Raw genomic sequence first — 27783 nt, forward strand, 5'->3', positions numbered from 1 at the left:
TGTTTGCTTGCAATTGAATAACATTTGCTAAGCATAAACCTTGGTGTTTGGTCTTACCACAAAAATAGAAAAAGAATTTTTTATGTCCTGGAGAAAACAAAAATTATTTTTTTTGCCCAACTCACATTTATCCATATCATATGAAAAGTCCACTTAAATGTGGACATTTGCCAGAAACACCAAGTCTGTATCGTTAGCACATAATTATTTTATTTCTTATTTTTCAGCTGGGTTTTCTAAGGTCTTGATCTTCCATTTCTTATTCATTATGTTCCAAGTAGCCAAGAAATCAAAGGTAAAATAAGAGATTTACTGACAGACAACTCCCATTTTGTCATTATACAAAAAACATATTTGCATATGCAACTTCCAGCAATTATATTAAGAATCCAGTTAGTTATGTGGCTGTGTTTGCCAGTGCAGATTTTGCAAGATATCCTCATAACCTCACCAGTCAGAAGTTTTCCTCAAATGTTCTCTATAAATCATCTTACAGTCTCAGTGACAGAATGATTCACACCAAGAGCTGCAGCTAATCCCTCCAAGCCAAAGGAAGCTGTGCTGATCACGTCTCTATGGCAAAGACAGGACTGCCTGGGGCAGGAGACTTCCCTGGAGAAATCCTGGGTCTGGGAGAAGTGCTTGTGAGATCACTTACCTTTTATAGCCCTTATAAAATGCTTTGAACGAAGGTGGCAGTATGGTATTGAATGGTATTGGACGGCAATGGCCATGTGACCCACTGGGTGAGAGACCATGCTATGCTCCCGCCCATGAAGGAGCAGTCTGTCTTCACAAGGGATGAGGAATTTTGACCAAATGCCATTATACAGGTAAACATATTCCCCTTACCTAGCTCTTCTGGTTTCTTCTATTGACCAAAGTGTATTCTTCACCGTCCTACCTCTAAATGCTTTCATGTTGATGCTAACACACTGCATATTGCTGGTATGATTACAGTAAGGTAGATATTTGCTATTCCTCTAATGCACTTGATGTATTTTGTTGCTTTTTTTTAAATTTAATACTACACAAGCAAAACACCAACAACAACACATCTGAGTAAGGACTAGAGGAATTTAGCACAACAGTAAATGCCTGTTCAAAGTAAATGTCCTATCTGATAATGTGCTAAGCCTAAACTTGAAAAATACAGAGACATTTACTGGGTTGTCTGGTTTCTTGTTAGCTCTTCTTCAGGTTACCCAGAATATTTGCCTAACCTGCCCTGCTTTGCCTGGACTATTGGCCATAATACAGCAATAACTGCTTAGCATACCCAAGTCATACTTAATTTTAGCTTCTTCCAGGTTAGTCAGGACAAGAAAACTTACACTGCCTCATGTTCCAGAAATAAAGGTATTTCTGGTCATTGTCACATTTTCCATAACTTCAAGTTTAAGGCCACCTGCTTCACTGCTTTCTTCATCATATTTTCTAAGTGTGCTTTCTTTCTCTTTGGATCATGGAGGTAACATAACTTGGCTGAAAACTTTTGAGCTGATTTTCCAAAAACCAAAATCTGCTTTTCCATTTTTTTCAGTGTATATCTCTTTAACCAGAGGAACCTCACAGGGAAGTCATAAGGGAGTTTAATCCTAATGCCTCTGTAACCAGTTGTACAAAAGGAAGTATTAGAGACAGAAAGCACCTATTCTCGAGGTCAGGCTTGGATTTCAGTATATTGAGCAAAGAACATTATCAGTCCACTGCTGGGGAATCTCCTGCTGGAGATTTCTGTGGAAATCATTTGAAACTACAAGGTTGCACAAAAGTAGCCCTGCTATAAAAGGGCTGGTGTTTCCAGAGGGGTGACTCACTTGCTGACAAATAACCTTTTTTAGGGGAAATAGCCCAGCTACCCACTAAAGGATCCTTGAAAAGTCAGAGGTGGTAATTCCAGTTCTTGGATGGGTTGGATGATATTTCCACTGAGGGAAGCAAAGGCAGTCCTACAGAAAAGCCTCGGGGAGAGAACTTGGCTTTCAGAGCACATCCTATAGGAGCACCTAATCCCAAGCAGTGGCCTCCCAAAGAAAACTGAGATGCTGTTCTTTGGTTTGGTCACAAGCTAGATGGTGTTATTTCTGGATAGCTTTGCTTCCTTTTTTTTTTTTTTTTCAGTATCTTTCTGAGAATTTTGTGGGATTTTGCTAGTTCCTTGTTACCCACTGAACATACGTCAAAGCTGCTTGGTGTCTATTAATTAGCTTTTTGTTCTGTACGTGTGGATGGAAGCGAGCAAGGTTGCTTTGCTGGTGTCCCAAGCAGTCCTTGCAAAAACAGCCACTATGATGTCAAAAGAAACAGTAAATCTCTGGCATAACAAAAGAGAATCAAAGTGACTTACAGAAAAATGTTATAGCGGTGTTATTTTCCCAACACACACACTCGACAGTATTGTAGAAAATTCCTTAAGCAACAGAAATGGAAAGAGAAACAAAGTTTAACATTTCAGTGTCTTACTCAGCAAAGTTTTCTGAGGAAAACAGATCAGCTGAAATAGTACTCTTTGTTAGTTTTTCCATATTCTTTATTCAAATAAAGATATGTGAGCTACATATGTTCCTGTTTAATTTGAGGATTTTATTCTAAATGCCTTTGATGTACATTAACTTGATATTTTTATTTATTAGTTATTGAAAAGAGTGGCACAGGGATAATGTTGAACGTGCAGTAAGTCAGTGCAGTATTTAGTTTGTAGAGATTTAATCAGAAAAGCAAGGTTTGTAGAGGGAGGAAATATCTTTTATTAGCCTAGCTGCCATAGTTGATTAAAAAAAGGACACAAATCTGAAAGCTTTTCCATTTTTCCAGTTAAGTCATTCAGTAATAAAAAAAGAGTACCTCTCCTGTACCTTTAAACCATAAAAGCTGCAGCAACACCAGTATGATGATACAAAAGATTAATTATTTGTACAGACATGGCCACAAAGCTATGTAACCTTATTGTCTGCATCTTCCCCTCTGCCCAGAACAGAAAACATGTTATTGCACTCACAGCTAATGATTCTGTTAGAAAAGGAGAGGCTGTAGTTGATGCATTTCATGAGAGAAATGACTTTAGGCAGATAAGACTAGCCTGACTCAGCCTCATGTAGCAGGCAGGAGGACGGTGTGTGTGTGAGAGAACTGCAGTATAGCACAGCTTATAGAACCAGGAGCAAACTCTCTGTTTCAAACCCTGAGCACTCACAACAAAACAAAAATAAAGTCCAGATCTGTGATCTTGTTTAAGTATTACTTAGGCTGATGAAAAGATCCAGGATTGAGTTTGAGTGACAAGTTTAGCCTCCTCACAGGGCAAAGGTTTGAAATTCCTTTACCTAATGAGTAATTGTATCATGCCACCCCTGCTGAGCTGCTAATAGCAAATAAGAGACATTTTGGGACAGAGGGAAACTAGGAGTCCTTTCTAATTAAGTGTGCCCCTCTCTGAGTCTCTAGATAAATTCCACAATACTTTTTAGCCCATACTTGCATACCGCACTTATTTCAAAGTCCTTGTGCCCCTCTTGCTTTGCTGTTTTTCCTGCATGCTCTATCCACTGCTCTGCAGGCAGAAAATTCCACTTGAATTCCTTTTGTGTCTGGTCATTCCATAGATTAAATCAGAGTCCCTTGGTTTATTTTTAGGAATGCAATCATCTCTCCTATCAACATGTCTTTGGACCCTTCCTATTTCTATTTCCACCCTTAAGGTTCCTTTGAGTCTTTTATTTTATAAAGTCAATAGCCTTGTTTCTTTAATCTTAAACTGTGGTTTGTGAATTTACACATCATCTGGTTTATCTCTAGGCCTTTGTCTACACCAAGAAATACACAGAATGTCACGAAGTGTGCTCAGTTCTGCTCTCATGTATCACCACTTCTCTCAGACTTCAACTAGTTGTATGGAAGGTCAAACTGAGCCCAGGAGCCCTACAATGGCTAAGGTGCTCTCTAAGGGCTGGACGTGACTTGCCACAGACTTGCACCCCATAGCCAGTATGCCTCTTGGTGAATTGTCCCATTTCTTCATGTCTTCATGAACATGCTGTTCTGCCCCATGCCGTCAGTTCCTCTCATGTCTCCCATGCTTCCCACCACTGCAATATGGATAACCCTCTCCAGTGTGCTTCAGTGCCCCTAAATCTTCTGGGCAGCACAATCTGTGGCTGGCTGGGACGTGCCTGCATGCCAGCCAGCCAGCAAGCGTGCATGTGGGGATGGGTCGGGTGGCCGCTTTCAGATCGAACAAAGGCTGAGCTCTCTGCCATTCCCTTGAGAAACATGCTCCTCTCTGGCTCTTGTTTCTCTATGCAGACAAATGGTTCAATCAAATGTTTGGGAGCTGAACAACTTTGAGCCCTCTGCCCTTCTGCTGAATCTGATTGAAACTGGTGAATTGCATCACAAAGTTCTTAAGAGTGACAGAAGACACACAGATCATGGTATGAACAGGCTGCAAAAATCATGTAGCAATCATTTTCTTAAGAAACAAGGCTAAAAACCTAATGGCCTGGGTGGAGAATTACATCAGGGAAGCTGGATTTGGCTTCCTGATTCTGAGACTCAGCCTGTGCCTTGCCATAAATAACGTTGCTGACAGGCAGTTTTAAATTGCACAACAAATGGACCAGGGCAGGGCTACTTGATGGAGCAGAGCAAAACACATCCCCTGTTCTTTCCTGCTTTTCTGCTCCTTGCTGCCAGATGCCTCCTCTTTCTCCTTTCCTTACACAACCAACTGTAGAGATAAGTATCTGTACTATCAGGCTTCTCCTGTCCTGAAGAGAATATATGCCCCGATGGTCATTGTATCCCCAGGTCTCCTCATGCAAAATATAGCTGACTTGTATGAGTGGATCTCAGACAGTTTGCAGCAGTGTTGACCCCTCTCATCTACAGCCAGCTCTGGTGCTGGTCTGGGTCTGGTTCTTGTGTGTCATTTAGTTCTGGTGCACCTAAAACTTCATATGCTTGAGGTGGTGTAAATCCCTGTGGTAGACAGTAGCTACTCTCTAATTTTTAAAGGACAGATACTAAAGTAGTGAAGGCACAAAATTAATAAATGGATAAGACTAGAAAGGGAGTGAGTATGCTTGTGAAGCAAAGTTTGTAGTGTATGGGCTCTTTGCAACAAGTTTAACAGAAACTAGCAGAAATTGTCTGAGATCCTTGTTATATTCAGTCTTCCTGGTACCTCCTTCATGATGTGAGCTAGAGCTCTTTTGGCACTGGATTTTTGTCACTCTTCAGATATTCTAATTATCTGCCCTAACAGGAGCCTAGTTTCCTAGTTCACTGTTTCTTTTTCCTCCCTCGAGACTATTTCGGGCATCTGTTTCCACATCATTATGTGAACACTGCGTGCAAAAATGTCTTTAATGTTTTAGCAAGAGTCTACCTAGCCTATCAAGTAAATTCAAATTTGTAAATCTACAAGAAAATCTACTTTTTCACTGACTCTTTTTTTCCTTTAGGATGAGCTTGCAAAGCACCTTTGTAACATGCATGAAAACCTTCTGATTTCCTCACCCTTTTTTACCTCCTTACCTGATATACCTGATATGAAGCATTGCTGGTTGATCATTTATTTGCTCCATCCATCCAACTGGACACATTTGGAGTCCAGTCCTCACTGATGGTAATGGGTGTGGGAAGGGAGGGAATGTGGCACCTCACAGAATTCACCTCTGAGAGGTAAACCAGAAATACAAAAGAGATCTGCATCCCACCTGGACCTGCAGAGCCCCTCTCCACTCATACAGATATTTCATACCCACACCTTTAGCTTTTTTGTGCAAATATATGGTGCCAAGCAGAGGTGCTGAGGGCTTTACAAGGCTGTCACAAAAAAGAGAGGCCAGAGGAGCAGGGCTGGCTTGGGGAGCAGAAAGGATAGCAGAGTGGCTGCTCCTGTGCAACCAGAGGCAGACAGGGGTCTCGCCGGGGCCCCCTGGGAGGGCTGTCAAAACTGCCAACTTGGAAGCTATAGCAGAAGAAGTGAATCTGTTTGTCCTGAGCTGTGGCCCAGGTGAGAAAGGCATGCAGGTCACTGTCATTTAGCTGTGCAGATGCTCTGCCCCAGCCGCTCTCTGCTTTGCTGCTTGCTGCTTTCCCTGGCACAGGCAAAGAGCTGCTCCATGTCTGCTCTACCCTCGTTCTGTTGAGTTGCGCTAAACCAAAAGCCAGCCCCTTAATGTGTACTTTAGATGTCCAAACACCCATTTTTGAACTCCCAAGTGGGCTTTGTAGCTTCTCTGTTGTCCCTGCTCTGCTTTAAAAGTATGTGCTGAACTACACTGTGTCCACAAAGAGAAATGTGCCAATTTAGTAAAGAAGATAATTAAAATTTTATTGAAAACATACACTAGGAAGAATGTCTACTTAAAAACTGCCTCTCTGCACGTAAGTACAGGCTCTACCTTTTGCTTTCAGCTCAGGAACAAGAGAACCATGCAGCAAGGATTTACAAGCAATGCATATTAAAAACCAGCAGTTTCAAAGAATAGTCCAACCAGCTGCTACTAGCTGATTCCCTGTTCTGCCCTGCCCAATAGGTATGTATGTGTGTATGTACACATATGTCAAAGGAAGAAAAAAAAGCACAGAAAATATTTTTTTCTGAATGGGAAAATGTCCATCTCACAAGGTTTAAAATGGAGAAATCACTATTTGCTTTTTCCTCACAAAATAGAAACCCCTAAAAATGTAGATATATGTAAAATAGCCCCCCCCTCCAAAAAAACTTTAAAGAATAAATTACTTAGTTCTGTGGCATCTCACCAGGCTGTGGAATTTATGAAAATCACATTCCTTGGATTCTAAAACACTGGCCATCCTGCTGCTCTTTCAAATAATGTTGATTTTGCTGACTAGTCTCTCTGAGAGCCAGCACAGTTGTCTAATTGTAAGTAAATAATCTCGGAACAAATCCATGTTTGACATACTGTCATACTAACATTTACTGTTTTGCAAAAGGGATTTACTTCAAGGATATTGAAAAATTCCATTGGTGTTTAAGAGGAGTAGCAACTGTGACCCTCTATAAATTAAAATGTTTGACCCTGCTATAGGATATAGATGATGCGAAGTATTTCACATGTTCAGATCAGTAAAGGCAGAAAACAAACCGTCCTTATGAAGGTGTAGTGTTATGTTCACACAAACATCCACAAAGGCTATGAAAGTTTACAAGGGTTAGCTATTTAAAGCTGAGAGTTTCAGCTCACGTGTAGCCCCAATGATAGCTTCTTTGGGAATGTATAAGGTTGATTATAAAGGTCTACCCTTGTGGATCATATTGCTAGGAAAGGACATGTGGGCCACATTCAGAGCTGCTATTACAGCACTTTCTTAGGACACTGGTGCCACTGTGATGTCAAAGTTCAAGAGCTTCATGAGCCCTTTGGACCACCTACAACCTGAGGCTGCCAAATCCTGTATATTCAAGGGAACAAGGAGTCATGAAACCTCACCCTGGTGTGGACAGCCTGATCATGGCCCACCACTGCTCTTCCAAGGCCCTTGCAGGGAAGGCTGGGATCATACAGGGACTCACAGTCCAGCAGCCCCACTGCTCTGCAACATAATACCGTAGTAGTGGTGGACTTACATGAGTGCCTGTAGCAAAGGGTTTGCTTAGCTGAGATGTCACAACTCTCTTTCCCTGTCAGTATAAACCAGGACCTAGCAATCTGGCATGCAGCAAGCTCTGAAGAGTTCATCATGCTCTTAAATGATGACACCACACTAGCAACATAGGCACAGCAGTGGCCCATGGTGCCTGAGAGCCTGCAAACCTCTGAGCCTTGCAGAAGACCTACTAATATCCAGGACAAGGCAGATAACATGGTGTGTTTGAAGTGCAGGCTTACCTCCAGGGATTACTGACCCATACACATATATTGAATACTGCGGCCAGTAATAGGAAGGGTGCTGGATTGGGAAATGAAGGTACCTGAATTCCCACCTCTCACTCTTCAGATGGATCTAAGAATCTACTTTGTGTGTTGGTTTTTTTCCATCACCAGCATGAAAATACAAATCCATACCTCCCATTGTGAAACTCTTTCAGAGCTGACATTTATGATGTCATCACTGTAGTTGCTGTTTTCATCTCCATCAGCATTGCTTACCATCACTCTTTTTTAACATAGCCATGGAAAGACCTTTTCTAGCATGGTCATCGTAACATCACGGCCACTGTACAACCTGCTTGAAAAAGGGGTGCAGAGTTCATACAAGTTCCAGCAATGCAAAATGCAAACCTGGGGTCAGAATTACACCAGCAGGATGCTCCATTAAACCAGTGCACCTTATTCAGGCACAGACCAAATTCTGAGTGTGATGCAAAATTCCCAAAAATGTGTGCTTTGGCTTCTTAGATGTAGGCTAATGTTTGTGTTTTTTTAAGAAGAAAGCTTGCCAGGTTCTCTTAGCCTTACCCGTGCTGAATCCAATGTGCCTCATACCATTAAGTGTAAGAAGGTGAAAAGGTGACAGAACTTTGCTACTGACTTCAGACCCAGAGAAACTCATGATATAAGTTTGCATATGATATTTTTACATGGCTAAATACTTTAATTTTTTTTTTACTGTGTGTTTACTCTATAGAAGGGAGAGCTTTTGTCTGTGACATATTTTAGTTCTAATCCCTTTAAGAGTCCTACTATAAAGAAGTGGCAAAAATGGCTTATTGTGAATAAATTTAACAGAGATACTCATACAAAACAACAAAAATGTTCTGCGACTAATGAAAGCATTTAAATTAGCTACTCAGATGTCTAATTGGTCCTGCTAATAACAAGTTTGCATTTCCTGAAAAATCAAACTATTGAAGTACAGTCAGTGTGACAGAGGTGTATGAAGTTTTGCTTGAATTCTTGGCTCCTACAGGGAAAAACTGTCTCTTTGGATTTGTGTACATCTGTTGCTATCTGAAACTAAAATCCAAAGAAACGGGAGCTGGAACAGTTTTTGGTGTTGATTCAAGTGGTGCATGAAAAATCAGGTCAGTTCTCACTGGATCAGTACCAATTTCACTATTTCCAGTCAAAAAAGTTATGATTCTTGTTATTAAAATGTTCTTGAATGGGACTGCGTAAAAGACTTCAGTGTGTCAAGCCAGTTTTTTTGGACTTGTGTGCTACCCATGGAGAGATCACTCATAAATGCTGCTAACAAATTTGCCCTTTGCGACCTCATGCTGTGTAGTTACCGCAATAATTAAAAGAGTTCCTATATCAAATAACAAAGCCCTTTTTTTGACAGTGGAATGTGTAATGTTTGTAGATTTTCCTCTCCAGTAAGCTGTCAACATTTTCAAAGGAAAACAGGAAGATGTCTAGTGGGGAGATCACAAGGTAGGGAGTCAGGAGGTCTAGGTTTATTCCTGGCCCTGTCACCATCGCACAACATGATGCATGGCTCCTCTCTACTTCATTTTCATCATCTGCCACCCAACAGCGCTGTTCCTTATGGGCTTTGTCTGGGCTGTGCTCTGGGTGCTGGGGGCTATTGGGAAAGCACTACTAGCAGGAGATGTTCAGAGTCATCCGGAGCTCCTGGGCACTTCCAGCAACGTGAATTTTCAGAAAACATTGACTGCCTCTGAAAAAAAAAAAAAAGCACACTTTTTTGCCTCTGAAAAGTTCAGCCACTTTGCAGGGAGTATTAACCACTTTCCCATGAATGCATGTACTGGTCACGAAGGTGCCATTATAATAGTTGTCATTTAATCCAATGTTTGTCTTAGGCAATATATTTTCAGCAAGAATCCAATAATATTTCCATGGAATCCCAAATGGCTGCTTTTTTTTTTCCTTTTTTGAGGCTGAATTAACAGTTACGTAATATAAGGGTTTTTTTCTTTTGCTTCATAAATGATTTTTTTGTTAGGCACAGTGGAAAAAGAACACCATATAACAATTCAAAATGAAGCCATCTGGCTTTGTGTCCATCTAACAATGTTAACAAATATCCCACTTCTAAAAGAAATATGAAGCACTATTTCTGTGGTGTGTTCATTTACTTTACTTTGAAGGAGAAGAGCACATACATATATATATTTTAAACGAAGCACATATTATTTTTTTACATGGCATTTCATTGCTTTTTGCCTGTGTTTCAGCAATCTTCACTCCACTGTAGTGAGCCTTAAAAAATCAGAAACAAATTCTCACAGCCATGACCTTACTGCAACAGTTACTTTGGTGTGGGTTCCTTCCTTGCAGCCAGCAGACTGCAAGCCATGCCTGCAGGTAAACTACTTCATATGAAGGGAAAATGGAAAGAAACTACAGTTATCACCAGGATGCAGCTATGCTGTAAATTCATGTCCTTAATTTACTTCAAAGTAACGTGTTGGCTTGTCCCGTACTCTGATGGGTTTATGCTTCCAGCATGTGAGCACATTGAATGATGAAAGATAAATATGCTCCCATATGAAAAATGTCTCTCTGTCTATTGGCATTTTGATATTGTTTGTGGGAAGAAAAAGAAAAGAGCAGAAGGGATTTCAAGCTTAAATTCATGCTACTAGGAAAGTCTTACAATTAGTCTACACCCAGTGTTCCTTAATGTGTGGTCTTCAAGACATCAGAAGGGAGACTGTGAAACAATTGCAAAAACATTAAAAAACCACACGCACGCACACATATTCCCACAGATGCAAACAAGCAAGCAGGCAAAACGAGAGAAAATAAAACTAATCAATGCCTAGCCTTAGTATTTGGTTGTAGTGAAAACTGTCTTGGCAACACTGTGCAAATAGATCCTTGGACTTCCTTTTTTCCCCTTGCATTAGGTGGTACTTCAGTAAGGAGGACCATTAAACACTGGCAAGCACCTTTAGTGAAGACATGAATTTCACCAGTAAATGTTTTGTGCTCATACAGTAAAAGGACTTCATATAACAACATTACAAATACATACAGAATTTGTGAGGATGTCTCTCAGTTTGGGAGTGCATGTTTTTATGCTCCTTTCTGATAAGGCATAGGCCAACAAAACTTCACAGAATGACTCTGGCCTTCCAACATGAGGAGAGAGGCCACCTTTGATGAAACATCTCTGCTGGGAAGTGACAATGAGCATCTCTGTAGCTGCAGCTATATTTTGATTTGGAGCGAATTGCATCCCTCTTGGATTCTCCTCCAGGAGCTACTATCTGCTGGGTATATTATGTAGTGAACTGTCCCTTGTGTGAACACAGGCAGTGTCCAAGGACTTGTGCTGCTGCAGCTCCCTCCATCCCTCCTCTCCCACCTCTGACAGAAACTGCAGGTGCTGAATAGTACAAAAGAGCTGCAGGACAGCTGTCTCACTCTCCGCCCTTCTTCAGGCCCAGAACTGACACAGCTGAGCAAGCAGAAGTCTGTAGGACAGCCAAGCTTTTAAGTCAAATAAATAAATAAATGAATGAAATGTTTATATATCCAACTCCCAATTTATATATAGCACCCACTTACAGAAATTATGTTTTGAGCCACTCAGAGGATGACAATGGCTTGGCAATTTGTTGTCCCTGTTTTATAAAAAATAAAGAGTCCAGGGAGCCTCTTGCCTTCAAAGGCAGGGGTCAGTGGCAGCCACTGGCCGTGGTGGGACTCCAGCAGATGTGAATGGGCTCTGTACCAGGCTACAGGCTCTTGTTCTGAAGATCCTGATGTTTGCATGCACACACACACATCAGCTTAGCTGATGCAACTCTGCTGTTACTATCAACAGCTTTACTTCCTCTTTTTCATGACCATCTGCGATTTTGACTCATTTATTCCAAAATTGTGCAGCTAACTCTGCCCAGCTATCTAAAATTAAAGATCTTAGCTAATCTTAGCTAGCATTTCCTTTTTTTTTTTTTTTTTTTCTCCTTACTGTGGTCTCATTAAATTCTGTCCTACTCTGCTCTTGTGACTGAAAGGAGCTCAGGCAGGTGTCCTAAGACAGCTGAGAAAAGCCCAGAAATCCTGTGTGGTGTCATCTCCATGTAGGCTAACGTGACTGAGAGAGCATTCTTCTGCCTGGGACTTTCTCTTTTCCTCAACTGTGGTGACACAAGTGTTTTCTTTGCCATTTGCTCACCATGTGGGAATCGGTGGCTTAACATGCATAACTGTGCTGCAAAAGTTTAGAATATGCTACAAAGCTTAATGACAAAAATATGTGTAGAACCAAATAAATCAAAATCTTACTTTTGGACTGCTTTTTGTGGGTGGAAGGTGGTTCTTGCATTTCATTTTAGAGCCTTCATTCATTCCTGGAATAGAAATCTATCTTGTTTCTAATTTGGTCAACTTCACACAGTTCTTCACAGGCAACAGTCTGTAAAAGACAAAAGCTACACTAACCATTAGACAATAGATTTAAGATACCTCTACTATCTTGTTCTTTTATCTGAGATCTTTTATCAAAGTATGTGATGTTTACAATTTGGCAGATAGTAATGTCTTTTACTCAGAGGGCTTGGCACCAGGGGGCCTCATCAAATGGGTCTCTCTTAATCACACAGCTAAGCAGTTAAGCTGAAAAAGATGATTATTTTTAGCATAAACTCACAAAAATGTCTTGTCAAGGCCTCCCAATATGATGTAATACAAAAAATATACATAAACAGGAATTATTCAGTGAACTTTTGCAATCTTGACAAACTATCCATTACAAGATAGATTTTTTCCTGAGAGGGAAAGTTAGTCTTAGCATCAGAACAGAGACACTTTGAGAGTAAAATAAGTGAAAAGGGAGCTGTATTTCTTCACAAGTAGCTCGGATTTGTATAGACCTTGAAAAAGTTGCACACAAAGTCTGCTGAATTTTGCATCAACCTGTAGAGAACTTCAGTAGAAACCTTAGGACTAGTACAAATGGAGCAGGACTGGAAAGGTCAGCAACCACCTGAAGAAGCAGCAGGGGAAGGTTTATGAGCACAACAGCTGCTGACAGTGCCTGGATTAGCAGCCCATGAAGTCCCCAGATGATCTGTGTGCAGCTTCCCAGGACACCCAGACTGGGAGACACAGAGATGGGCCAGGCTGGAGTAACTAATGATTCTTAACTTCCAGATGGTACAAAAGAGGCACATACAAACCCAGGTCATTGTCATCAACCTAAGAAGAAACCAGGAGATGTGGGAAGGACTTCATAGGTGGCATCCCTTGTCCTACCTGCCAAGGAGTCCCAGCCAGACCACCTGGGTACTCACATATGGATGCCTGAATGCATCAGTTTGGGTACATACCCCTCCTGGTGCTTGTCACCATCAGCATATTGGCACAAGAGTGTGAGTATGAATGAATCTCGTTTCATTTTTCAAATATAATCACCTTCCCTCTATATAGCTTTGCCTTGATCTTTGCTACATCATTGCTAGTGTTGCAACATCATTTCCTACAGATGTATGGAAAATTCTGGCTTTGAAACAACTTTGCGGGTTGCTATGATTCAGTGATCGCTCTGCCACTTGCTTGCAATGAGCACGGGCAGGTTCCAGCACAACTTGCCTCTAATAGGCATACAAAGAGGAGTTACACATCCAAACCCATCATATGTTTGCTTAACTGTATTGGATTTGCACAGCTTTCCTTTCTGCCAATAAAATACAAAAAAAAGGTAACCCTCTCAACATGCAGTGAAATCCTGGCTCTGCTGAAACCAGTGGCAGATATCCCATTGACTTCAGAAGAGCCAAGATTTCACTGACAGCTTCTGGTCTTCCAAGCTGTTGAATGTAAAAGTTTAAAGCAAAGGATGTCTGTAAAGATGCCGCCTTACTAGGCTTTCTACAGCTAGCCCCATCAGAAGGAGCAAAAGCAGTAAAACTGCTCTAAAATGAGCATCTTCAAAGAGCAGTTGATGTTCAACAAGGTATTTAATAGCTTTTAAAGAACTAAATAATACCCACTCCTGTAAGAGATGAAAGGTAAATAGGATCTCTTCTGTTGACTTTAATGGCAGCTCAGTCTGCCTCTCAGGAAACAAGCAGCACTATCTACATCCACATCTGCATATGTCCTTGAAATGTGTTCATTTCCTTCATACTCAGGTTTTAATAAACTGCCATCCTGTCTAACAGTACCTAAAATAGTGGCTGACTTTTCAATCAAAATATTTTCCAGTGCAAATTGAAACATTTAAAAATATGTTGATACCAATGAACTCCACCCCCAAAGATTTTCAGCACAAATGTCGACCATTTCAAGAAAAAAAATTCATTGTACATTATGAAACTTCATCATTCTGAAATTATAGTCATATTTGTCATGTATTCATTTTTAAATAATTTCTATAACTTAGGGCGTGTTATACACTATTGCAGCTAACATATGATAACATAGCATAAAGTAATACAAACTAACAACATAGCTAAAATATTTTATTCCCTTACTGAGTGGTACTATCTTTTAAAATCATTATTGTGCACTGCTTTCTGTCACTGAATGGAACTTCTTTCCTTGGTCACAGTGACTTCTGTTTTTTTCAAAGAACTGGTATGTCACTCCTGTCCAAGTATTTCCTGTTTGTATTGGAAGTGAACAGCCTGATAAAATGTTTCAGCCAAACAGAAACGGGACAGTTACACTGAGAAGATATAATGCTTTATTGAGTAGTAAACAGAAATCAATCTTAATGATTTTTTTAAATAATATAATAAAACATAGTCCCACTGAAGTCATAAAGTAATGCATAAATTAATATCAATATAAAAATGTAAAAACATAAAACAAGAAATACAGGAAACGTTTTAAAAGTTTAAACCAAAATTTCAAACTTCAAACCAAAATTTACAATTTTCTAAATAGATAGCATTTCTTCAATTTCTGGTACCATGGTGTGTAGGGAAAACAGGTTTCAAATGTAATTTCTCTTTTGATTAACATTATTCCTAATTTTCAACTGCAAAATTTCCCAAACACATAAATTCCATGTTTTGATCAGGACTGATATTTACATAAACAAGTTAGAAAATTTCTCTGTCCAAATGCGCCCCATGGCTATAAAACAGCACGAGTCTGCACAAGCATTTAATCAAAATTGTTTAAATTCACAATAGTATTAATAAACCATGAAGGAATTCAGTCATTGTTCCAATATCAATTCATATATCATCACCGTGTACAGTGTAAGATTATATATAGATTTCTTAATAGCCAAAAATGCTGCCCATCAGCATAATTGGGAAGCACAACTCAAAGTAAAGCCGTGCAATTATATACAAACCATTTCAGTTCACTCTTGCCAAGAAAAACATTAACAAAAGTATTGGCCGCATGACCAATTAATTCCTGCAGAAAGCTTAGCACATCGGACCATGAACAAGGCTCTTCACCTGCGATCCCCAAGCACCCCAGACCCATACTGGCTGCACATCTGTCCAGGCTTGGGTGTAAATAAGATCAGACATCGGTTGCTGACAGTTTATGGGGCAGTTAAAGTTGTTAAAGTTGTTCAGTTACCAGAAAACCCACAATCACAGACTATCAGCAACAGCAGGAGGAGCTGGTAGCTCTGAAGTCATTCAGCTGATTCTATATCACCAGGGTCTACAACCAAGTGAATACGCCTGCATATATCAGTCGTAAGGGCGTTTTACATGACCAGCATAAAGTTACCATAAAACTAGCAAGAACAGAGACTTTAATATGTAATTTAAAATGTCGCAAACGAGCCACTGAATGGAGCTTACCTGGACACATACAAGTCATGAACTTTCAGCTTTCATGTTCATTCTTTGCAGTTATTGGTTGCAGTATTGTTGAACTCAGATTCAGAGTCGCCTTTTGGTAAGAGCAACCCATTACGAGAACTGCCACCACCTTGAAAAACACTCCCAGTGGTATAGAATGCTGCAGCCTACTTGGTTCGCAGGGTAGATCATATCCCAATGCTGCATTCTTCACATTTTGACCCCACCATGTAAGAAAACTATTTGAAAATTTCTTGACTGATGATCAGATTCCCACATAGCTATATTAGTGCATGAATTAATTTCCTGCATTATCACCTCCTACAGCAGTTGTGTTTCTGGGGCAACTACCAAAGTCAGCAAAGACTCTCTAAAGTGCAGAAAATGGAGGGCTCACAGGAGCAGTCTGCTTCTAGCTGGATGAAAGAAGTTGGATCATGGCCATGCCTCGTAACAGGACTATGTATTGTACCTGGTATCAGTGCTGAGAGGATTTTCATATTTCATGGATTTAAAGTTGAATTGGGACTGGAATCCATTCTGAGAAGACATAAACAGGGTTACAGAGTCCATATTTTTCCAAATAATGCAAAACTCAGGTTTGTGAACTAGCTTAGCTCCAACAGTTCTTCACAAGCACCTAGTGTGCAGAGCAAATGCATTGCAGTCAGTGGAAATTGGGCTATTACTGACTTCAGTAGGACCAAGATGAAATTAATGCTCTGCAATCTTTCTAAATCCATAACTCTCCTCACCCAAATGACTACCTCAAACACCATAACAAGATAATTTAGTTTGAATAAATAGAAAAATGGAACTTTGCTGTAATTATTTTCTTTTTTTAAAGCTTGGAGCTAAGATGTTAAGGGCATGGGTACATTGGCAAGCCCAGATGAGCATCCAACTGTATAGATAAAAGGACTGGCTTTAGGGTCCCATTGTTACTTGGGACATTTGTCAAGACAGGTAAGTACCACTATCCAAATGCTTTTACATGTTTAGAGCCTGGTCATCCATCAATTCATCACAGTTGTCACTTCTTCTGGAAGATGTTGAACACTTTTTCTGAAATTGGAGATCACACTTCCATGTCCCTTTCCGTCACTCCAAGGCTGCAAGAAGGTCTGAGGCATCACGAAGAGTTACCAGAAAGCACTGTTAGACAGAAGAAGCTCACTCCCTACAGGAGGGGAAAATGAGAGGTGGCCGCAGTTACAGCCAAGGCTCCGTTAGCTGACAGTATTTGCTGGCAGCAGCTCAGTTCCTCTCAGGCAAGGTAATGTTTGTTCCTGTAGCCAACAAATACAGCCAGTTCTCACCCTCATCCCGAGAGGCATTGAGCTGCTGCTGAATCAGGGTTACACAAAGACAAATGAGCCCAACGGGAAGGGGCAGGGGAGCGGAGACAGCTCACACTCATAAAATGAGAAACACAGAGTTAGAAGAATTACAGAAATTATAAAATCCATCTGCACTTTGGAAGGTCCTTCTACCAGCAGAGCCTGGGAAGTCCTTTCCCCTCAGTAATTCCTCCTCTGTATCATCCAAACCTCAAATTCCTCTCTGCAAATTAATGTGGATGGAGCTATATTTCCCTGTGGTTATCGCTGAATGACTCAAACTTTTCCCTCCCTTTTCCGGTGCGACCAAAGGGCTACATCAACCACCAGCAAAATCTTGCATTCTGTGTTGTAGTTCCGTGAAAGAAGTAGCGTCTGGGACAACAGGACATGAAAATGTCTTACAAGTTTTAGCTTGCTTTAATTGCAAACACAGATACTATCAGTATGTAAAATACAATACAATAACATAGAGTTAAGCTATTTGGCTGGGCTGAGGGAGGCTTGCAGGGGTAAACAGAAAGTATGTGGCTCCACAGCAGATTCACTCAGATGTCCTGCCTTTACTACAATGTATACTATTGCTTCTATGAGATGGGCCAAAGCAAACTGTGTTGAAGCATCTTTGCCATATGATTCTTCTTAGGACTTCTCTGGAAACATCAAAGGAGAGAAGACCACTGTCAGGAGCACCTCAGAGTCTCCAAAATGGACCCACTCCTGAATGTAGCAGTGCCAGCAAATGCAGGGCAGAGCAATGAATTCTTCGGTTTAGTCTTCACCCACAAGGTCTCTCAGGCCTTTGTGCCTAGCAGCAATGGTCAGGGAGAAGGGAAACTCAAAAAAGGGGCAAAGAATTGAGTCACTGTTTTATTGGGAAACCTTGATATATACAAGTCCATGGCACTAGATAGGGTTTGTCCAAGCGTCCCAAAAAGGCTAGTTTATGTCATTGTACTATGTCACTGCAAGTCATCTTTGTCATCTCTGAAAGGTCATGGAGATTGGGAGAAGTCACTAATGACTGGAGAAAGACAGCTGCTGCACCCATCTTCAGAAATGGCAAGAAGGAAAATCTGGGAAACTACAGGCCAGTAAGCCTCATTTCAGTCTCTGGGAAAATCCTTGAGCAAGTCTCATTGGCTTCTGCAGAGATGAAGAAGGTAGTGATTGGGAACCAAGGGTAAGGTATGTCTGACCAACCTCAGTGCCTTGTGATGGAATGACTGGACTCTAGTCTCCCACAATGTATTTGTATCCAAGATGGGGTGTTATGGTCAAGATAGGTAAACTATTAGATGGATGAAAAACTGGCTGAATCATCAGGCTCAAAGGGTAGTGGTTAATGGTTCCCCTCCTTGTCTGGAGACCAGTTACAAGTGACATCTATCCTATTTTATCCCTTATTACTGACCTGAAGGAGGTGATGGGGTACGCTTTCATTAAGTCTGCAGATGAAATCAAACTGGGGAGTGTAGTCACTGTGCTTGGAAGTAGTGCTAGGACCTAGGCAGGCTGGAGGAATGGGCCAACAGAAATGTTTTGAAATTCAAGAACAAGTGCAATTTTCTGCTCCTGGAATGGACTAACCTACTGCAACGGGACAGGCTGGGTACTGAGTGCTTGGGAAGCAGCTCTGCAGAAAGGGCTGTGAGGATAGCAAGATGAACAGGCGCCATCAGCATGCCCCGGCAGCTTGGCAGGTGATAGCAGCTTCCTATGGGGAGGTTCTGGAGAACATGGAGCTGGGCTTTTCACAGTGGTCCATGATAGGAGGACAAGAGACAACAGACATGAGTTGAAACAAGAGAGGTTCAGACAGGATAGAAGGAGAAACTTTTTCAGCCTGAGTACATCTAGACAGGGGCACAGGTTGCCCAGGGAGGCTGTGCAATCTTCATCCTTGGAGGTTTTCAAGACCCAGCTGGGCAAAGCACTGAGCAACCTGGTCTAAGCTCACAGCTGATCCTGCTTGGAACAGGAGGCTAGACCAGAGACCTCCCAAGGTTGCCTCCAACATAAATGACTCTGTGTTATCATTTTGCTATCCAAGTGTTCTCCGATACTTCTGCATATATTTGGCTACTTGTTTGACAACATCCGTGTAACAAACAGAAAAACTGAACTTTGTTACAAAGGCAAGTATCTCAAGGGGGAAAAAAGAACATTATGAATAGATCAGTTGTCTGTTACCTATTCTAAAGTATACTTTTAAAAGTCTAATGCAAATATAAAACTAGTAATCCTCCTAAACACAGAAAATTAAATGGCAATAGAAGACTCAAAACCCCCATACTTAAACCTATAAACAGCCCCCAGGAACAGTGGTCACGTGATGACTCTGGTGTCTTGTCTTGTTTTCCTTCCCCTGGGAAATGTTTCTTGCTTGCATTGCATATGGTACATGGGCTGAACACAGTGTTTACTGCTGCTCCATGCTTCACACTACTCCCCGCTATTGCGGTTCTCCATTGCCCAAGAAACCCCAGAGATCTCAGATCATAAGGGAAAAGTTTGAACGAACACGTGTTCATATACTTGTTCTGCAGTTCATGCTGATTTTGGCACGTTTTGACCAAAAATTTCTCTGTCAACAAGCATACCTGGTCTCTTTCCATGAAGGAAATGGTATTACAAATGACAGCATGAAAACTCTGCACATAAAAGTTTTATTTTATACATGTGTAGCAGAATCTTTCCCTCTCTATCCCAACTGTCCCTGCAGTAACAAGAGAGCCGTCGAGTAATATGGAGCTTTGCTCTTGGTCTCTGCGCTTTTGCCTCTCTGGGAGGCAGAGAGCTGGCGGCCTTGCCGCGCTCTGTTAGCAGCAGCAGATGTGTTGTTGCCAGAGCATAAGGGAGTTTTTTTCAATCCCAGTACTCTACTGTAGCACCTGCATTGAAAAGGGCTAGTAACAGCTTTTGTTTGCTGAACTTTAAACTGAAATGCCTGGAATATCCTTTACACAAGACTGTGCAAGCCAGCTGCATGCTGAGCAGTCATCTTCCAAGTAGGGAAAAGGATGGTCTACATTCTGCCTAGGGAGGTCTGAGTGGCTAATGCTGAGCTTGAAAGCACCAGCTGAAGTCTGTAACTCATTGCTCAAGTAGGCTTGTGGGTAAATTTACGTAGATCTGAGAGATGTGGATGCACATATCTCATTTCTCATGAATACCTCAAGTAGAGAAAACTAACACTTCTATTGGGGGATAAAGCTTTGTATGGCCTTTAGAAGACCTGACAGCCTGGAGTGACAACAGAAATGTCAAAATCAGCTTGTTCCCTTGTGTCCTCTCCATAGATATCTCCAAACACATTTTGGGTTATATCTTCCCTTTACAGGGTTGCATGATAGATGGAAGATTAAAATCATTGGCCATTCTTTATTCATTCCTCAACTGGTTTTGGCCTTTCACTAAAGTTACCCAATACTTTCCATTATAAGGACCTTATAGCTTTGCCAAAGTTCAGTCATTCTAGCTGTAATTTCTCCTGCTGGCTGGATGCCTCTGGCTGATTTTGTTTGGACTTCTTTTGATAATTTTTTTGGAAAATTTTCGGTCATTTCCAAGAAAGAACTTAGGGGAAAATGTATATATTGTTGTCTATGTCAAAAACTTAAGACTTTTAAAAAAACTTCTCATTTCCCAGGCTTTGGAGCACAGTCCAGAAATTTGGTGGGTAGATGATCTTTGTGTCTGGAATGGCCTTTTATCCTTCCCAGTGGAAATCTGCACAGCATAGAAGCAAGATGTCAACCACAGATTTGTATAGTGAAGAAAACTTCAAGTCTTTAAGAGTTCTGCCTCACTTCTTGTAAAGGTCAGAGAAGAGGCAGGGGAAAAAATAAATTTTTATTTTCAAAGCTGGTGGCTTCAGTGCTAGCGAAAAAGACTCTGACTCTGCCAGGCAGTGCCTATGTAACGTGAACAACTGCACTGGGTCTGGTTGTGGTGGAGTTCATTTTCTTCACAGCAGCCTGTAGGGTGCTGTGTTTTAGATTTGTGACCAAAACAGTGTTGATAACACACCGATGCTTTTGCTATTGCTGAGCAGTGCTTGCACAGCATCAAGGCCACCTCTGTTTCTCACTCTGCTGCCCCAGCAATAGGCTGGGAGTAGGCAAGAGGTCAGGAGGGGACAGCAGACCCAAACTGACCAGAGAGATACTCCACACCATATAACATCATACTCAGCAATGAAAAATGAAGGGTTTTTTTCCAAAGTAGCTGCTGCTCGGAAGCTGGCTGGGCATCAGTCTGCTGGTGGGAGGTGATGAGTGATTGCCTTTGCAACAGCTGGGATTTTTTTTTTCTTTTTTTTTTTTTTTTTTTTTCCTCCGTTCATATATTAAACAGCCTTCATCTTGACCCATGAGTTTTTCTCACTTTTGCCCTTCCAATTCTCTCCCCCATCCATATGGGTGAAAGTGAGCAAGCAACTGGCAGGGGTCTGAGCTGCCACTAGCTGGCCTCAACCCACCCCAGCAACTCACCAACATCCAGCTCATCCTAATTTATCACTACCCATGTTTTTCTCAACAGTCCCCATAGGAACCCTATGGTATAATTTGCAGAAGGGTGGAGTACTTACCCCTGCCATGGAAGTCAATGGGATCTAGCCTTCAAGTGTGTAAAATGCTGTGCATGATTGTAGCTGGATCACAGGGTTGTGCTATGAGCAGCACACCAAATGTCCTGATCTCTCAAGGTGCCCTTGGGTGTCTAGTGTAAACATCGACTGTGACACTGGGTACCCTGAGAAATCACAGCACTTCAAGTGATTCACTTCTTAGGAGAGGATAGCTTTTATCTTTAATCTTACTGTGGCTCAGTCCTATAAAGTTGAGGTAATAATACTCCTTATTTCTTGCAAAGTTTAACTAACATTTGTGAAACATGTAAACACTACCCTGATGACAGGCATAGAGAATATCAATAATTTTATCTTCAGATCAGAGCATGAATGTTACAGTGAATGGGACCTAGAGGAACAATGATGAGAGGATAAAATATTGAAAGGGTGTTCATTAAATGAGTTAGTCCCTTCTCTGTGCCGAATAAATGGAGTTACTGGAGAAAAATTAATACACTATTATAAACTAACATCAATATAAATACTTTTTATCAGTAGGAATAAATATGTGTTGTCAGTAATTCCAGACATATACAGGTAAGTTAAGGTGCCGTGGCAAATCTTTCTCCTGGCATTTCCTATCTTGTGTGTGCTCAGTTTCACCACCTCAGTAATGTTTTTTGACAATTATTTGTGCATGGTATTTATGAAACCTGACAAAATGAAAAAGACATGGGATCTCTCCAAAGCTTTCATTACCATTTTCAGTAAATACCTAATGACCTATAATCTACCTAAAAGAAGACAGAAATACTGCATCACAAGCAACTGTTGAAAATACAATCTCAGAAGCAATATACAAGTAACTATTTATCACTACTTATCCTTTGGTTCATTCGTTCCTTTTGAAGTCTGTTTACTCTAAAAAGCAAGACCAGTGTAAACCTACTAAATATGACTAAAAATACATTAGAGTGTCTGTCTATCTTTTACTGTCATTATGCCTCAACAAGCAAAACTTCAAATGTTCAACATTCTTCATAAACAGTAATTTGCATAAATTGCAGATGTGTTCTACATAGTGAGCAAAATACTTTACAGTTGCAATCATAATGTTCCTTGATTTTCAAAGTTTTTTTCTGTACTTTTTGGGCCAAATTCAGAGCTGAAGAGTTGTAATATAATATTCCCCTGGACCTACTTACACCCACTTGTTGAAGCGTCAGGGAGTCCTGGTGGGTGTAACTCACAGGCAGAAGAGCCAAAATACATTACAATAATGTTAACTTTATGTAGGGAGGATTCACTGCCTTTCTATTTGCTTTTCTTGCTGTGCTCCTCTCCTGTGGTCAAGCAGTATACAAGCCATACTCGCTTAGTCTCTGTTTGACTCTGAGGTCTGCACTGCAAGGCAAGAGGTCAGGAAGACCATATATGATGCATTTGGACTTGCCCTGTGGATCTATATTGACATAACCAGCAATCTGGGGAGTGGATGCACCTGAATCAAGCTGTGTTGGTGTCTGTAAGTAGATTACTCCGGCTTCCACTCCCTCTAGCGCCAGTTGGCCTCACAGAAGCACCTCTGTGCATCACCTTACCTTCAGGAGAAGTCACAGGGCCAGACAGGAGCATGCAGAACATGCCCCTGAACCCCAGATGGAATGTGTGGTGTGTAACAACCATAGGAGGATCCTCCTCCCGGCTGACAGAGCCCAATTCTAGATTCTTGCTTGCTAGGTCCTACTAAAGATAACTGGAAGCTGGATGTCACTGGCATTTGGACAATCTCAAAACATGGCATGATCTTTATTTACCTCCTTCCATCAACATGAACCAAACTCTGGCTCATATCATTTTGATACACTTCAGCCGTAGAGCTAACCCAGTTAGACCTCAGGCAGTAGGAAGCTATTTCTGAGGAAATTAGAATTATTTTACTGTGTGTGTTGAAAGAAACAAACACTATAAAAAAACAAAATGTTATTACTAATGTATAAAAGTCTACTGCTGCAAACATCCTAATAAAATTTGGCATTAATTATTTGGTCTTGGTTTTTCTGTCTTCAACATTTAAGCACTCTAGCAGTAATGAAATTACTTTTCATTATGTGAAATTTTGTAGGACAAAAGTCAAATATTTTGTTGGTTTGCATATTCAGCAGACACAACAGTTAAAATGGTTTTAGGCAATTTTGACAAAATACCATGCAAGAAAATTGGTCTATAAATTGCCAGAATAATCACTCTTGATTCAAAATATGAATAAAACCCATAATGTTGTGTTTCATGAAATATCAAAAATATGAAACAGTAGTCCCTAAATATCATCTGCAGGTAATTGTAATAGCTGTACTTTTCATTGCATCCCAGCACTTTCCTTTTCTTTAAATTTAGGGCAATGTGACTGTCCAGCCTATTCTACAGCTGTCTTGTGTTTTCGTTGCAAGAAATCCAGTTTCTAAAAGAAAAAGGTCACAGCAATTGAAAGACAAGAACTGGCTCATGGGTCTTTGCATGATCAGCATCCAAACCATATCTAGAACAAGTCTGTATCGCTGAGTAACTCTGGCATAGTGAATATACAGCCAGGTGTTTTGTTGCTTTCAGAATCTCCTTCAGTTACCCATTTAATCAAAAAATAAGAAAGGAAAAATGAAAAACAACCTCACTTGTCAGAGACAAGTCTAGATAACTAAATACCTCAAATTATGATGCTAATTACCAAGATTAAGAAAAGGCTCATCTGTGGATTTAACAAAATTATTAGTAAATAACTTCACCATTTGTTCAGGATCATTTACAAACTCATTACTCAGATCCAAGGATAATGTCTTCACTCTGGGCACAGGTCCAAAATGGTCATTAACAACAATATGAAATTGTTGTGGAGAAAAAGATTTATCATTAAAATATGTTATAATACTCAACCCTTACTTTTCAAATGCACATTTTGTATTGAACCCAAATAGTACTTACTTCAGACAAATGATCTTCCACATATGGTTCCTATGTCACATGCAGTTCTCCTCAGTGCTTCATGCAATTCTTTTTCAGATTTTTTAATTTAATTATTGCCCTTTGCATTGCGTGTGGTCTCAGGCAATGAGAAGGCTGCCAATCAAAAGAGAATGCTACACGTACCTCCATGTGCATGGACCAAGGTTTCCAGCATTTCCAAAACTTGCCAAATAGCCAAAGAGCTTGTGGTTGGAGAAGAGAGATGCTGAAAAAATTTTGTAGGTTAGGCTGTGGGAAAGATCCAGGTGAGGGTAATGGTCCATTGTGAAGTGGAATCAAAGTGAACAGGACCTGAGCACATTGCCTCTGGTTTTAGATCACTTCAGCAAAGTCTGAACAATTTATTCTAAAGTTCATACAGGGAGATGAAATTTTCATCTTTTTCTTTTGGATTACTGCTGAATTTGAACACATTTTGCTGAGTAAAAGTGAGTGTGAATCATTATAAATGAATTTCCTTGATACTCAGGAGAAGACTAGCCAGGAAAAAATTACCAACACACACGTAGATGATAAGTGCTTTAAGCCACACTACGCCACAGCAACTACAAAGTGCTCACTTTGGTACCTTATTTCAGCATTTGATGAATAAATTGTAATAGTTCCATATGAACAAGCCATATTAAGACAATAGATTAGCTTTTCTAAACAAGGATGTTTTGTTTAGATCCTCTAGACCTTCTCTGAGTCTGAATCTGGCTGCAACATGGGATCACTGTTGTTACATTATTATTATTATTATTATTGGATGAAAAAATAGGCCTCATAATTTATGTCCTGAACTAGAGTAACAAAAGAAGTTCCTAAAATGAAGTAGTTCTGTGAAATCAGATTTCCTTAGAACACAGTCTAAAGTCTCCTAAAAATAAAATAATCTGAAAATATGCTTAAACCTTTTTCTAAGAAGATCAGTGGTTTTAACTGGAGAGGTAATGTAATTGTGTTTGGCAAATTTCACCATAGCTTTAAATGAAACTTGAAAAATATAAAAGAATGTATAAAAATGTCAAGTTTGTGAAGGACCAGGACCAGGCAATGCTAGTTACATATTGCATCCTGTATTATGTACCATATTGCGTCCTAAATATATATGTACTCAGTGGTTCACCTAGCTAGTAGGAATATCTCTTGATCTCCATGTAATGAGAAATTGAGATAAAGTTTAAGGTCTGGGAGGTCCAACTTCACGGGGAGCTCGCACCTAAGCAGAAACAAGAGTGGGAAATCTGAAAATAGCATCTAATTTTGTTCTTCAGGGTCAGCATCTGCTGAAACCCGGGCAGCGGAGGGATGCTGGAGAGAGACTGCTCTTGTTACCTCAAATCAAGTATGCTGGGGTATCTGCATGGTATCTAGGGATTTTTGGGAAATTAGGAAATCTGGGAGAACTGATCTAACTTCTTTTCAGGCCACAGGTTATGTCTCTGGAAGATCCCCAGTGTCCTTGTGGCTGAACATCCTTGTGGGCAGAGGTCACAGGGCATGGGAAGAGAAAGATGTCCAAACCACAGGTCAACCACCCCGTCTAGCTCTGAGCAGCCCCAGTAAAGCGCTCCTGTTTCACCCAGAACAAGAAACGGTTCAAACCTTGGGACCTGCGGCACCTTTGCCAACAAAATACTCCTGGCAGGTTGGCTGGAAGAAGTGCCATGGGGACTGCAGTGTCCGTTGGCACTGCCCACTGCAGCACCGTCCCCCCTATACCTTCACCATAGCCTGACCCAGGGACATCAGCAGCTTTTAGACTGCACCCTGCAACCCCCCTCCTGCAGGTAGGATGTGATGTCGGAAACCAGGCTAAACATAAGGCAGGTCTCCTCTGGACGTAGTGGCTCAGACCATCATTTTCAGAGTGCTCATCGAACAAGAACCGGCAATTTGAGGAGCTGTTCACACAGGCGACTGAAACAGAGACAATGGAGACTGGAGAGCTGATTCCATTTACGGATGGAAAGGGACATGATTTCACTGATTTTTAAAGCCAGTATTTCTAAACTATGACACTCAGTGGTTGGGGTGGGTGCTTTTTGGATCTAAAATTATGCTTAATCAAACTGGTTTTGAAGAGAGTACATACTCCATAATATCAATAACCCACTGATACTCATCTCATTATGTACACTTGCTCAATTACCCCATCTCCATGAACCATCAGCAATCTGCATTCCCTTCATTAATCCCAGGGCTGATAAGGGTGGTGATAGTGTCTAACAGCTACACCTTTTTCTGGTGGATGGAGATGGGTCAGTGGGAAGAAAAAAGGAATACTTACTTCAAAAACCAAAACACAAGATACTTGGGATTAGAGGAAAGATTTGACACATGAAACAGTTTGTGAGTTTCCTGAATTTCTTTACTAACACTAGATTTTTAAAGTAGTATTAGTAGAAGCACATCAGACATAAATATATAATGTATTGATAAGAAATACAATGTGGAACACACACAAAAAATAATATAGAAACTTGCTTTACAAAGATGAAGCGTCCCACTATGTCTGCAAATTAATAAATATTTTAAAGTCACAAGAGTGGAGTTAGATCTCAGACCTAATGATTCAATCATAAACTCTATATGAATTCAAAATACTCATTACTTTTCTTTCCATTAGGAAGGAACATGTTTTCCTCAGACACAAGCAGTTCACTCATTGGTCTCTGCAATTTTTGGATGCTGTCCTTCAGTTCACTAAGGTTACTGTCTGAAGAATTAGAAAAGTGTTATCAGTTGCTGCTTTTGAGGAATTTTCTAAATTCCTTCACAGTCCTGCTCCTTGCACATTCCCTGATGACACAGATTTAAAGTCATGCTCTTCTTCTTTTTTTAAAGCATTCCTTCAGTTCTGTGTTTTCAAACTTTTTCTTTGGAGAAATGGAGCTTCACTATCGGTTTCATCCAGTCTATGAGAATTAACGGAAAGATTTCTTCTTGGAAACACACTCATGGGCTTTGGATCAGAGTCTAGATATCTTTGAGTTTGGGAAACTGAATGATATTTATTCTTCAAAACAAAAATTGTGAATCAACTTAGGATTCCAAATAAATCACACCACTGAACAAGCATTAATCGGTTTTATAAACACTGCAAGAACTGTTGTCCTAATCCAACACAGCACTACAGGACATCTGTAATTACCTGATGACTGTATTGAGATTTAAGTATTTTACTCATGACTTGT

General features: G+C 40.5%; 1 long non-coding RNA gene across 1 annotated transcript; it reads left to right on the plus strand.

Moving 5' to 3' along the window:
* Positions 1-592: 592 nt before the first annotated feature.
* Positions 593-27067, plus strand: LOC113477338. Its single transcript, XR_003397877.1, has 4 exons — positions 593-833; positions 13047-13264; positions 18002-18195; positions 26013-27067. It is a non-coding gene; the product is annotated as an uncharacterized LOC113477338 (long non-coding RNA).
* The last annotated feature ends 716 nt before the right edge of the window (positions 27068-27783 follow it).

The sequence above is a fragment of the Athene cunicularia genome (assembly GCF_003259725.1).
Source record: "Athene cunicularia isolate RWA chromosome 2 unlocalized genomic scaffold, athCun1 chr2_part1, whole genome shotgun sequence".
NCBI lineage: Eukaryota > Metazoa > Chordata > Aves > Strigiformes > Strigidae > Athene > Athene cunicularia.